The sequence below is a fragment of the Bison bison genome, unplaced genomic scaffold (genome assembly GCF_000754665.1).
Source record: "Bison bison bison isolate TAMUID 2011002044 unplaced genomic scaffold, Bison_UMD1.0 scf7180017864290, whole genome shotgun sequence".
Classification (NCBI taxonomy): Eukaryota; Metazoa; Chordata; class Mammalia; order Artiodactyla; family Bovidae; genus Bison; species Bison bison.
Genome location: NW_011494862.1, coordinates 3,011,481 through 3,023,316, shown reverse-complemented (window position 1 = coordinate 3,023,316; position 11,836 = coordinate 3,011,481). Strand labels below are relative to the sequence as shown.

General features: G+C 44.0%; 1 protein-coding gene across 2 annotated transcripts in view; it reads left to right on the top strand.

The window, feature by feature from the left end:
* Positions 1 to 11,836, top strand: part of GNG12 (guanine nucleotide binding protein (G protein), gamma 12) — a 141,591-nt gene that overhangs the window by 53,257 nt on the left and 76,498 nt on the right. For both annotated transcript variants that reach the window (XM_010850307.1, XM_010850308.1), the window contains exon 2: positions 4,480 to 4,532. The gene's annotated coding sequence lies outside the window, so the exon portion shown is untranslated. The remainder of the gene's footprint in view (positions 1 to 4,479; positions 4,533 to 11,836) is intronic.

Here is an 11,836-nt window from a genome sequence, read left to right as displayed (position 1 = left end):
GTTCCTCTTCACTTTCTGCCATAAGGGTGGTGTCATCTGCATATCTGAGGTTATTGATATTTCTCCCGACAATCTTGATTCCAGCTTGTGCTTCTTCCAGCCCAGCGTTTCTCATGATGTACTCTGCATATAAGTTAAATAAGCAGAGTGACAATATACAGCCCTGAAGGACTCCTTTTCCTATTTGGAACCAGTCTGTTGTTCCATGTCCAGTTCTAACTGTTGCTTCCTGACCTGTATACAGGTTCCTCAAGAGGCAGGTCAGGTGGTCTGGTATTCCCATCTCTTTTAGAATCTTCCACAGTTTATTGTAATCCACATAGTCAAAGGCTTTGGCATAGTCAATAAAGCAGAAATAGATGTTTTTCTGGAACTCTCTTGCTTTTTCGATGATCCAGCGGATGTTGGCAATTTGATCTTTAGTTCCTCTGCCTTTTCCAAAACCAGCTTGAACATCTGGAATTTATAGTTCACGTACTGTTGAAACCTGGCTTGGAGAATTTTGAGCATTACTTTTACTAGTGTGTGAGGAGAGTGCAATTGTGTGGCAGTTTGAACATTCTTTGGCATTGCCTTTCTTTGGGATTGGAATGAAAACTGACCTTTCCCAGTCCTGTGGCCACTGCTGAGTTTTCCAAATTTGCTGGCATATTGAGTGCAGCACCTTCACAGCATCATCTTTTAGGATTTGAAAAAGCTCAACTGGAATTCCATCACCTCCACTTTCCTTATTCGTAGTGATGCTTCCTAAGACCCACTTGACTTCACATTCCAGGATGTCTGGCTCTAGATGAGTGATCACACCATCGTGATTACCTGGGTCATGAAGATCTTTTCTGTACTTTCTGTTCAGATCTTTTCAGATCTTTTCTGAAGATCTCTTCTGTGTACTCTTGCCTCTTCTTCTTAATATCTTGTGCTTCTCTTAGGTCCATACCATTTCTGTCCTTCATTGTGCCCATCTTTGCATGAAATGTTCCCTTGGTATCTCTAATTTTCTTCAAGAGATCTCTAGTCTTTCCCATTCTATTGTTTTCCTCTATTTCTTTGCACTCATCACTGAGGCAGGCTTTCTTATCTCTCCTTGCTATTCTTTGGAACTCTGCATTCAAATGAGTATATCTTTCCTTTTCTCCTTTGCCTTTCACTTCTCTTCTTTTCACAGCTATTTGTAAGGCCTCCTCAGACAACCATTTTGCTTTTTTGCATTTGTTTTTCTTGGGGATGGTCTTGATCCCTGTCTCCTGTACAGTGTCACGAACCTCTGTCCATAGTTCATCAGGCACTCTATCTATCAGATCTAGTCCCTTAAATCTATTTCTCACTTCCACTGTATAATCATAAGGGATTTGATTTATGTCATACCTGAATGGTCTAGTGTTTTCCCTGCTTTCTTCAATTTAAGTCTGAATTTGGCAATAAGGAGTTCATGATCTGAGCTGCAGTCAGATCCTGGTCTTGTTTCTGCTGACTGTATAGAGCTTCTCCATCTTTGGCTGAAAAGAATATAATCAGTCTGATTTCAGTGTTGACCATCTGGTGATGTCCATGTGTAGAGTATTCTCTTGTGTTGCTGGAAGAGGGTGTTTGTTATGACCAGTGCATTCTTTTGGCAATACTCTATTAACCTTTGCCCTTCTTCATTCTGTACTCCAAGGCCAAATTTGCCTGTTACTCTAGGTGTTTCTTGACTTCCTACTTTTGCATTCCAGTTCCCTATCGTAAAAAGGACATCTTTTTTGGGTGTTACTTATATAAGGTCTTGTAGGTCTTCATAGAACAGTTAAACTTCAGCTTCTTCAGCATTACTGGTTGGGACATAGACTTGGATTACTGATATTGAATGGTTTGCCTTGGAAACGAACAGAGATCATTCTGTCATTTTTGAGACTGCATCCAAGTACCAAACTCTTTTGTTGACTATGATGGCTACTCCATTTCTTCTAAGGGATTCTTGCCCACAGTAGTAGATATAATGGTCTTCTGAGTTAAATTCACCCGTTCCAGTCCATTTTAGTTCGCTGATTCCTAAAGTGTCAACATTCACTCTTGCCATCTCCTGTTTGACTACTTCCAATTTGCCTTAATTCATGGACATAACATTCCAGGTTCCTATGCAATATTGCTCTTTACAGCATCAGACCTTGGTTCCATCACCAGTCACATGCACAACTGGGTGTTGTTTTTGCTTTGGCTCCATCCCTTCATTCTTTCTGGAGTTATTTCTCCACTGATCTCCGGTAGCATATCGGGCACCTACCAATCTGGGGAGTTCATCTTTCAGTGTCCTATCTTTTTGCCTTTTCATACTGTTCATGGGGTTCTCAAGGCAAGAATACTGAAGTGGTTTGCCATTCTCTTCTCCAGGGGACCTCACAAAATGAGGTCCCCTGGAGAAGGGCACAGATTAATCAAGTGAAATAATGTGTTCACCTAGTTTCTTTCTACCCCCTACCCCGTTAGGACAGACACAGAGATGTCTGTCTTACAGACTCATTTGAGGATCTCATGAAAGTGATAGACTGACTCTTCCCTCAGAAAAATCACAAAGATACAATTTTCCAGATACCCCACATTGCCCTCCCCCTGCACCCTCATCTTGATCATCCAAACAGATCCCTGGATGCAAGGCAATCTTTTTGACCCCAGGCTTGCCTGTGGTTTTTGTATTCCCACCCCAAATTATTTTAAATTTAATTTGCTAGCACATCCCATAGCTCCTCCGTCTGCCATCACTGCTATTATCTGACCATGTGTCATGGGAACAGCCTTGGATCACTTGATGGTTATAATTAAAACTGAAAGTAATTATTAATATCTTACTTTGAGCCGTTCAAATTTAACTTGAGAGTATAGTGGCTACAGGCATGGGCCCTGGAGGCCAGCTAAGTAGATTAGAATCCCAGCCCTTTTAGTATCTTATTAACCTCTCCTTGCCTCAGTTTCCTCATTACAAAAGACCATGATGCTGGGAAAGATTGAAGGCAAGAGAAGAAGGGGGAGACAGAGGATGAGATGATTGGATAGCATCACTGACTCAATGGATGAGTTTGAGCCAATTCCAGGAGATAGTGAAGGACAGGGAAGCCTGGCATGCTGTAGTCCACGGGGTCGCAAAGAGTCAGATATGGCTTCGCAACTGAACAACATGAAGTTATTGTGAGGGTTCATTAAACTAACAAGGGAGCTTGCCAAGGACACACAATGAGTGCTGTGTTGGGTTAGCCAATAAACTTGTTCAGCTTTTTCCATAGCATTGCATGGAAAACCCTAATGAATGTTTTGGGCAACCCAGTATCTGCTATTATTATGTTATTAATTATGCTAAATGACATTCTGGAATGGGGTAATTAATGATGGATTCCTAAGAGCAGGAAAATAGATGAACAAAATCTCTCCATGCATTTCAGTCACTTTGGAGCCTTGCCAGTACCTACCTAAAGGCCAAGCATAGATTGCCTGGACCTGTGCTGTCTGCTATGGAAGCCACTAGCTGCTGTGACTGTTGACTGCTTGGACTGCTGCCAGCCTGAGTTGAAATGCACTGGGTCTTGAAGATTTAGGATGACACACACACAAAATGCAAATCATCTCAATTGTTTTTTATATTATTTATATTATTCAACATTTTCTATATGTTGAAATGATAATATTCTGAATAAATTCAGTTAAATAAATATTAAAATTGTCCTTATTTTTGCTTTTTTAATGTGGCTACTAGAAAGAACTTGGGCTTCCTAGGTGGCGCTAGTGGTAAAGAACCTGCTGCCAATGCAGGAGATATAAGAGATGCGGGTTTGATCCCAGGTTGGGAAGATCCCCTGGAGGAGGAAATGGCAACCCACTCCAGGATTCTTGCCTGGAGAATTCCATGAACAGAAGAGCCTGGTGGGTTACAGTCCATGGAGTCACAATGACTCAAGCGACATAGCACACACACTAGAAAATTTAGAGTTATCAGTATGACTTGTGTTATAGTACTATTGAACAGCAGGGCTTTAGACTCACCATTATCAGTAAAAGAAAAGGTTGTGATTATCTGAGAACAGGTGACCTCTGTTGGAAAGCATTGTGTACCCTCCCATTGGCCTTCAGGTTATGCTGGACCATCTGTTTTTTCATTGGTTCCATAAAGGAAGTCAGGGCATGGTCCTTGGAGAAGGGAGTGGAAGGGCCAAGGCAAGAGCAACAACCAGGCAGGCTTCTGCCGAGTTGGAGGGGTTTGGATGAAAACACTACCATTTATAGTTATACTGGCTTCAGACTTTCCAAACTCCCTGAAGGAGATGAGGGAATGCGCTCTGTTGAGGAAGTTGAAATATGTAGGCGAAAAACTCTCCCTATTCCATCAGGAGCCAGAAAAGGCTTTGTTAATCTTTAAAAGAATAAATACTCACCAGGATGGCAGTCACTGGGATCGAAGGCACACCCTTTCCAAATGTGATTTTCTTACGGGATGCTCATTTCATTCTATTTCAGATTCATTCCATCACCTAAAACCTGGTGACGGTGGGCCACGTAGAGTCTTGCTGGTAAGTGCTCTTTCATTTTTAAAACAAAGTGACCATTTGACATTATTTTTGAAATGATATTCACACTTCTAAGTTAAATGCATCCTTACTGGTACTATGATTAGATGTCTATTTATTCATATTTTCTTCCCCCCCTCTGAAATGATTCACAATGTTTCCGGCCCTAAAAAAAAAAAACAAAAAAAAAAAACAGATCAATCCATGTTCTTTTGCTAAGAACGTGGTCAGGGAAAAGATCTATGATTACATGCCAAATACTATTAAAATAAAAACTTTTTTTGTAATGAAACTATTTCCAGGCCCCTGTTGATGGTCTGCGTGTTTCGAACAGTATCCAAAACAACAAAGTCTTACTTCAGCCAAGGAATTCAGACAGTCCCTTGCAGTGTGTTATAATGAAAACTGGCTCATAGCTGTAACTTATTAGCTTTCTTATTGCTGTATATTTTCCTCGCATCTCTCCTTAAACCTCGTGATTGTCACGAGATAACAGTTTTCTAGTGGTAGAAAACTTCCTTTAGACCTAGGAAAGTTATGTACTTAAGTGAAAAAAGCTTCTAAGGCTTCATGTGGCACCTCTCCCTGATATGTGGTGTTACTGTTATTTGTGGTGTATTTCAGTTAGCTATTGCTGCATAACAAACCTCCCCCCAAATTTACTGCCAGAAATATAAGCTAAAATTTACTGACTCAAAATAGCAATCATTTTTTGTGTGTGTACCATAATTCTGTTGACAATTTGAGCTGGGCCTAGGTGTGTGATTCTTTTGATTTCAACTGGGACCGTTCATGTGTCTTTGGTTAACTGCAGGTCCAGGTCAGCCAGGCTGGGGGTCACCTGGCTATCGGCTGGAGGGATGACAATGACTAGGACATGTGTCTCAGTGCTCTGCAGGCTACCCTGAGCTTGTACCCCTGGCCTTTGGGCAGAGTACCAAGAGAGACTACAGAAGTGTCGAGGGCGAGGCTCAGAACTGCCATCACATTGCCTCTACCACATTCTGTTGGCTAAAACAAGCTCTGGGGAGATCCTAGATTCAAAAGGTTTAGGACTAGATTCTACCTCTTGGTGAGAAGAGTTGCAGAATTACAGTGCAGGGAAGACAGAGAGGGGAAGATTTGTGGCCATTTTTATAGTCCACCCTACAGTATTTATGGAAACATCTGTGATGGAATGAAAATCACCTGGAGGGTGAGAGAGCTCAGGACATGCTCCCATCTCATAGCCCATCCCCTCACCCTGGCTTTGTGATTTGCCATCTGGCATCTGGGTCAGTTCGCCAGGATCCTGGGTGGTCTTGTGATACCAGGTTTCCACTCCCATCCTTGCATCACGATATAGAACTGCCACACTAGTCATCCTCCAGTCCAACTTTCAGGATGTTACTCTTTTTCTCAGAAGCTGTCGCTGCCTCCATGTCATCCACCACACCAGTCTAGACTTCTCTAGTTTCCCTGCTTCCATTATCTGGCCCTGTTCTCTCCCACTATTCCTTTTTTTTCTCGCCAAACTAGCCTGTCTGCCATTTCTCCAACAGCAACCAGTTGAAATGATATTTCACTTGAGGATTGTCCAGAAGATAAAAAAGAATGATGTATGTGCAAGTGCTTTATCAATCATAAAATGTAATTTAAATACATTAACCAACTATGAAACTGTGACTCGCCAGTGTTTTTGAAAGGGGCAGTTCCCTCCTGGGGGTAATCATGGTAGTGATTGAAGAATAGACAAGGAATATCCAGTGGTAGAAAGGTTAATAATTACAGTATCAATAGTCACAATTAGTGTCTACTGTTTATTGAATGCAAACTGTGTGCTAGGCACTTTGCTAACTGCTTTACATAGAATTATTTGAAATTTACAAGATCATCTCACTTGGCTGCATCTGTATCATAATTGCAACCTGTTCCACTATTAGTGGTTTAGTCCTTTGATTTCTTCCTCCTCATTCCTGAGAGAAATAGGTGTTAAAGCTGCTGTCAGCCATTGACAGCTTATCATTGTCAAGTACAAGGTGCTATAGAAGTGTCAGCTGCTTTGATTGGTGGGAGAAGTTGGGGAAGGGAGAGCAACCAGCAGTATTAATGAAAGAAAAGGTGTGGGATGTGTAGGAATGGGTAAGAGGGTACCCAGATGCCCAAGGAAGGATGAAGTGGGGATGGGGAGAGGTTTGCAGGAGGGCGGGAGAGTCGGGGGTTGTCTGAGACATTTGCTGACCTGACAGTTTGGCCCAGGGCTATTCCGGGTCCAAGGCCACCACCTTTTCACCTTGCTCCCTTGGAACTTCCCCATTCTGGCTGTCAAAACAGGCAGCATTTGTAAAATTGTCCTCCATTCACATTAGTTTGATTGCTGTTGATCTTGTATATGCGCCTGTCTTCTTTCAAAGATTTTTGAGGTGACATCTAAATACACATGTAATAAGATCCAGACAGAGACGGAAGGGAGGAAAGTTGTGGGGAAGGAAAAGTAAGGTGAAGTCAGAGGTAAGGTTAGGGACCCAGTTCTTAAGTGAGAAGCCTGTACACGCACTAGCAGGCCCCAGGGTCTTGCCTCTGAGCTTCTGATAAGTTAGTACTAGGAAAGCATACTCAGTTAAGAGTTCTTGGTGGCTTGAGGATAAAAGCATGCTAGTTATTCAGAAGAAGCAAGGTTAATTGTGATTCTTTTGAAACTTGGAGGAATTTTCCCCCAGTGTTTATGAAGTGGATGCCACCGAGGGTAGCAAACGGCATCCCTATAGGAATGACTAATGAGGACCACCCTCGGTGTAGACCTGCAGGGTTGACACCCAGGTACAGCCCAAGAAGTTTGCTTTCAGTCTGGGTGTGCATTTCTCTGCTGGCCTTGCTTCATCCAAGTATAAAAGGTAGTATTTTCCACTGGAAAACAAGTGCATACATTCATCCCCACTCCTTCCCCTGTGATGCACGTCTGAGACTGTCACGCTTCTTGATGCTGAGCCTGGACAGTTGGCTGCGGACCAGACTTGGCACATGCGTTGCAATCTCCTTACCGTCCCAGTTCTGAAAGAATAATAAACAACTTCCTGGGAAGTACTCAGTGAATGTTATTTCTCCCAACTCCAAATCATGCCATGCCCTGACTCAGTCTGTGGAGTGGCTTTTTGATACACCGAATTTTTATGGACCCTGTCCACTGTGACCTGTGCAGCCCACCGTCCTTGCTCCATGTGTCTCTCTCCTTCCGTTTTGAGCCCCGTGGCTCTATGTCATCTTAGATACCAGGGTGTTCTGTACCTTTGGGGGGAACCAGGGCAGTTTGAGAAGCTTATTGGAATATGATTAGTGGACTCCAAGGATGTGTTGGATGGCAGCAAACTATAAACTGAGCTATATATTGTCCACTTCTAATTTTCCTCTTCCCAACTTTAATAAACTTTTCCAAGAGTAATGGGTCTGATTGGTTGGCAGCACTGGTAAGATGAACCAGCAGGAACAGAGGATGATGTGAGAGTAATGTGTATAAGATGAAAAAAAATTTGTCAGAAAGGAGGTCAAAATTTCATGAAGACTGCCCACAGAGGGGAATTTGCTTTTGGGCTTTGTTTTTCTTTAGATCAGTTTTCTTAGAGTTATTCTGGTTGCAAGGAACAGAAATCCAATGTAAACTGGTGTCATCTACTTGATGACTAAAATGTCCATGCTAGCGTGGACTTCGAGCATGGGTGTATGCATGGGTTCAGAAACAATTATCGGGCTGTTATCCTTCACTCTCTTCATCTCTTGGCTCTGCTTAACTCAGTGAGCTTCATTCTCAGGCAAGAGCCCCTCCGTACATTGCAGAGGTAGACACTAGCATTACATTTCCATCATCTTCACAGCTGTGGATCTCAGCAAATAGAGTGCTTCTTTTGCCTTTGTTCTATTACTATTACCAAAGAGGTTTGGCCCTGTTTGGATTCCTTGCCTCAATCCCAGGAGTAGGCAGTAGACAGTAAGCAGCATCTGTTTGGCTAGGGCTTGTTCATGTGTTCCCAAAGAAAGGATGAATCCCACCAGAATCACATGAAGTAGGGTCCTTAGGAAAAAATGAGGAATGAGGATTTTTTTGTTTGTTTGTTTCCAGAAGAACGAAAGAGCATGCCAAGCAAATAAATTTTTTAGGTACCAGTGTGTACTGATTTAGAAATTCTTAATGTGGGATCCATTAAACTTGAAAGCTTAAAAATTAGATTCGGCTTCAGTTACATTGACTACCTATTCCAAGTTTGGTATCATGATGGAGACTAGCAACAATGAGCATACGGAGAGGAGGAGGGTGGATGACCCCACTGTGGGGTCAGGTAGGCAGCTTTTGGCCTGCAGACCTCATGTTGCATCCCCCAGATCTAGATTATTAACCTAAAGACAATGGGCTTCAGTGGATCTGTAATCTATTGAATGAATCAGTGAATGGGCTTCTGTAATTATTTGCAAAGTGGTGTGTGGTATTTTTTTTTTAAACTGAAGAAAAGGATCATGCTTCCTTCATTTTTTTTATGGGACTCCCCAGCTCCCTACTGCTTAAGAGCCAGTACTTCAGACTTACTTGAATTGTTTTAGATTTGGCTAGCTTAATCCTATGTGTTCATTTCTTTTCTTGGCTAAACTAGTAGAGTTTAGCATCCATGATAAACACAGCTCCTTATGGAGCAGACACGGTGATGTCAGTGGCTGAGTATGTTGCATCAAATTGCACGTTGAGGTTTTTAGGAATGTATGTAAACTTATCACAGTTGTAGTTGCCACTTACCTAATACTTACTCTGGTGCTCACCCCATGCTAAGTGCTTTATGTGCATTTTCTGAACTATGCATTTATGCATGTGACTGTAATTCTGTGAACCTCGGGTGTGTTATGGTACCACCTGCTGGAACCAGCTCCTTCTGGCTGTCTCTGGATTTTTCCCTCTTCTCCATGTCTTCTTGTGGGAGTCCACCTCTCTCCATGCCGTACCCACAGATAATAGAATCCCAGAATTGGAGGAGATTGCTGAAATCATGCAGTTCAGTGGTTTTCAAACTCAGCTTTCTATTTTTCTAGCTCAGGGACTCCTGAGAGTAAAGGATGAGAAGGTCCCTTGACCCTGTCATGTTTCAGTAACCACTGGCTGCTGAGAACCATTCGTCTGGGAGCACATAGTCCAGAGTTCCATGTGAGACCTGAGGTTGAGTCCAAGCTACTACTCTGCTCACCTACCTGTGTGACTCTGGGAAAGTTGCCTCACCTCTCTGAGCCACAGTTTCCTTTTCTGTCAGAGGGGGTGATAATGCCTGCCCCATGGCGCTATTGGGGGCCTGGATGAGGTCACATCTATAAAATCCTCATCCCAGTGCCTGGCACACAGGTAGCGATGCAGAGGTTAGCTGTGACCAAGACACAGCACAACACAGCTTGTGAAATGTAATTAAGACATGGCTTTATTCTTGTCTCTCACTGTGCCTTTAAAGTTTATTCACTAGGATGTGTTTCTGTTTCCTGATGAGAACTTCATGAGGCCTGTGATGTTTCTGGTTACTCTTAGGTAACAAAGAGTCCTACGTTCAGTCCTTAATTCATGTCCAACTCTTTGAAACCCCATGGACTGCAGCACACCAGGCTTCCCTGTCCATCACCAACTCCCAGAGCTTTCTCAGACTCACATCTGTTGAGTCAGTGATGCCATCCAACCATCTCATCCTCTGTCGCCCCATACTCCTCCTGCCGTCAATCTTTCCCAACATCAGGGTCTTTTCCAGTGAGTCAGTTCTTTGCATCAGGTGGCCAAAGTATTGGAGCTTCAGCATCAGTCCTTCCATTGAAAGTCCTATGGTTTCTTTAACTGACACACAAGCACTCACGTACACACATGTAAGTACCCATCCTTTATGGAAATTGGAAATGCTCACTTTAGTCTATGTATGGTCACTTTTCACTCCAAGAGAAGACTTCCTCAATCTTGCCCGTCACTCAGGCCTGCCCGGGTGAGGCAGAGAGAGGGGAAAGTTCTTACCTGACCACTGTTGTCAGGCCTGGTGCTGGGTTCTCTGAGCCTGGCTGGTGGGTGGATGGTCTCTCTCACTCTTCTGGCTGCTTCTGAGGCAGCCCCTGGGGCTCCCCGCAGGACTCCCCCGCCAGCGCCCTCCATCTGGATCTCCCAGGACTCAGGCAGTGCCTCTCCTGCTGTCTGCTGCCGTCCTCAGCACCTTCTGCTTCCCATTCGGACTCTCTCTTTGGGCTTCACTCACCCTCAGTGTGAAGCCCTGGTGGGCGGAATCTGTTTCAAGGAGAGCAAAGCTGACATTCCTGGTACCCTTTAACCTACCATCAGGGGAGGGGGCAAGCAGTCACTTTCTTCTCCTCTGTCACATCTCTTCAGCCCCCTCCCACACTGTGGTTCCTCGGGTGGGTGTCATGTACCAGTTCCCAAACGCAAGGAGACACGTATCAAGCCCTCCACGTGTTGCCTTTGAAGCTCTTGTCTCCAGATTTCAGATGAAAAGTGTACGCCTACCACCCCACCCACCTCAGGGAGGGTGGGAATCAGAGCATTAGCAAGGAATTGGCCCCACAAAATCCTCCCATCACTTTCCACTGTCGTGAACCTGTTTATATCCTCCTTGTGGACCTTTGAGCCAGCTAGGTCAACTTCTTAGAAATTTCCATGTAACGGTCTGGCTCCTGGCTTTGGAATTTCCCATCTGTTGAATTGTGTTGCCTCAGTGGAAACTTCCACTTGAGCATCTTATTATATTAACTGTTGGCCCAGTTCAGGGAACTCTTCTGCAACAGCCCTAAAAGCTGTCCTTCAACCTGTGCTTGAAAGCTGTCCAGGCATGGGAACTTCCCACTTCCCTCCCTCACAAGCATCCCATTCTGACTTTCAGATGCTTGGAGTTGTTGGAAAGATGCTGCTCCCATGAAGCTGAGCCTGGGTCCCCATAACATTCTCTTTAACGGGATTGAAACTGTGTGTGTGAGGCTCATCTGAGAAAATGTGCCTGGGCTCAGGGATTCGAGGGACAGCCAGGCTTGCACCCATACTCCATTCTCTAAGACCACCGGGAAGCTGCTGAGCTCGTCTCTGGGTCTTTTTCCCGTGCTGTCACACCAAGGTGCACTTAACCCCAGCAGAAAGCGAGTATTGGGAAACTCTGCTCAAGCATCATTCCTCATGCTCATGACCCTCATATCCTTTCTGCTGATCTGAGAGCTGATCTGTTGGGCTTCATGGGGGCATCTTGGTCGGGGCCCATCCACAGTTTATGAACTCTCCACATACAAGCCTTGCAGAATGTGCCCTACTTCCCTCCCCAACACCC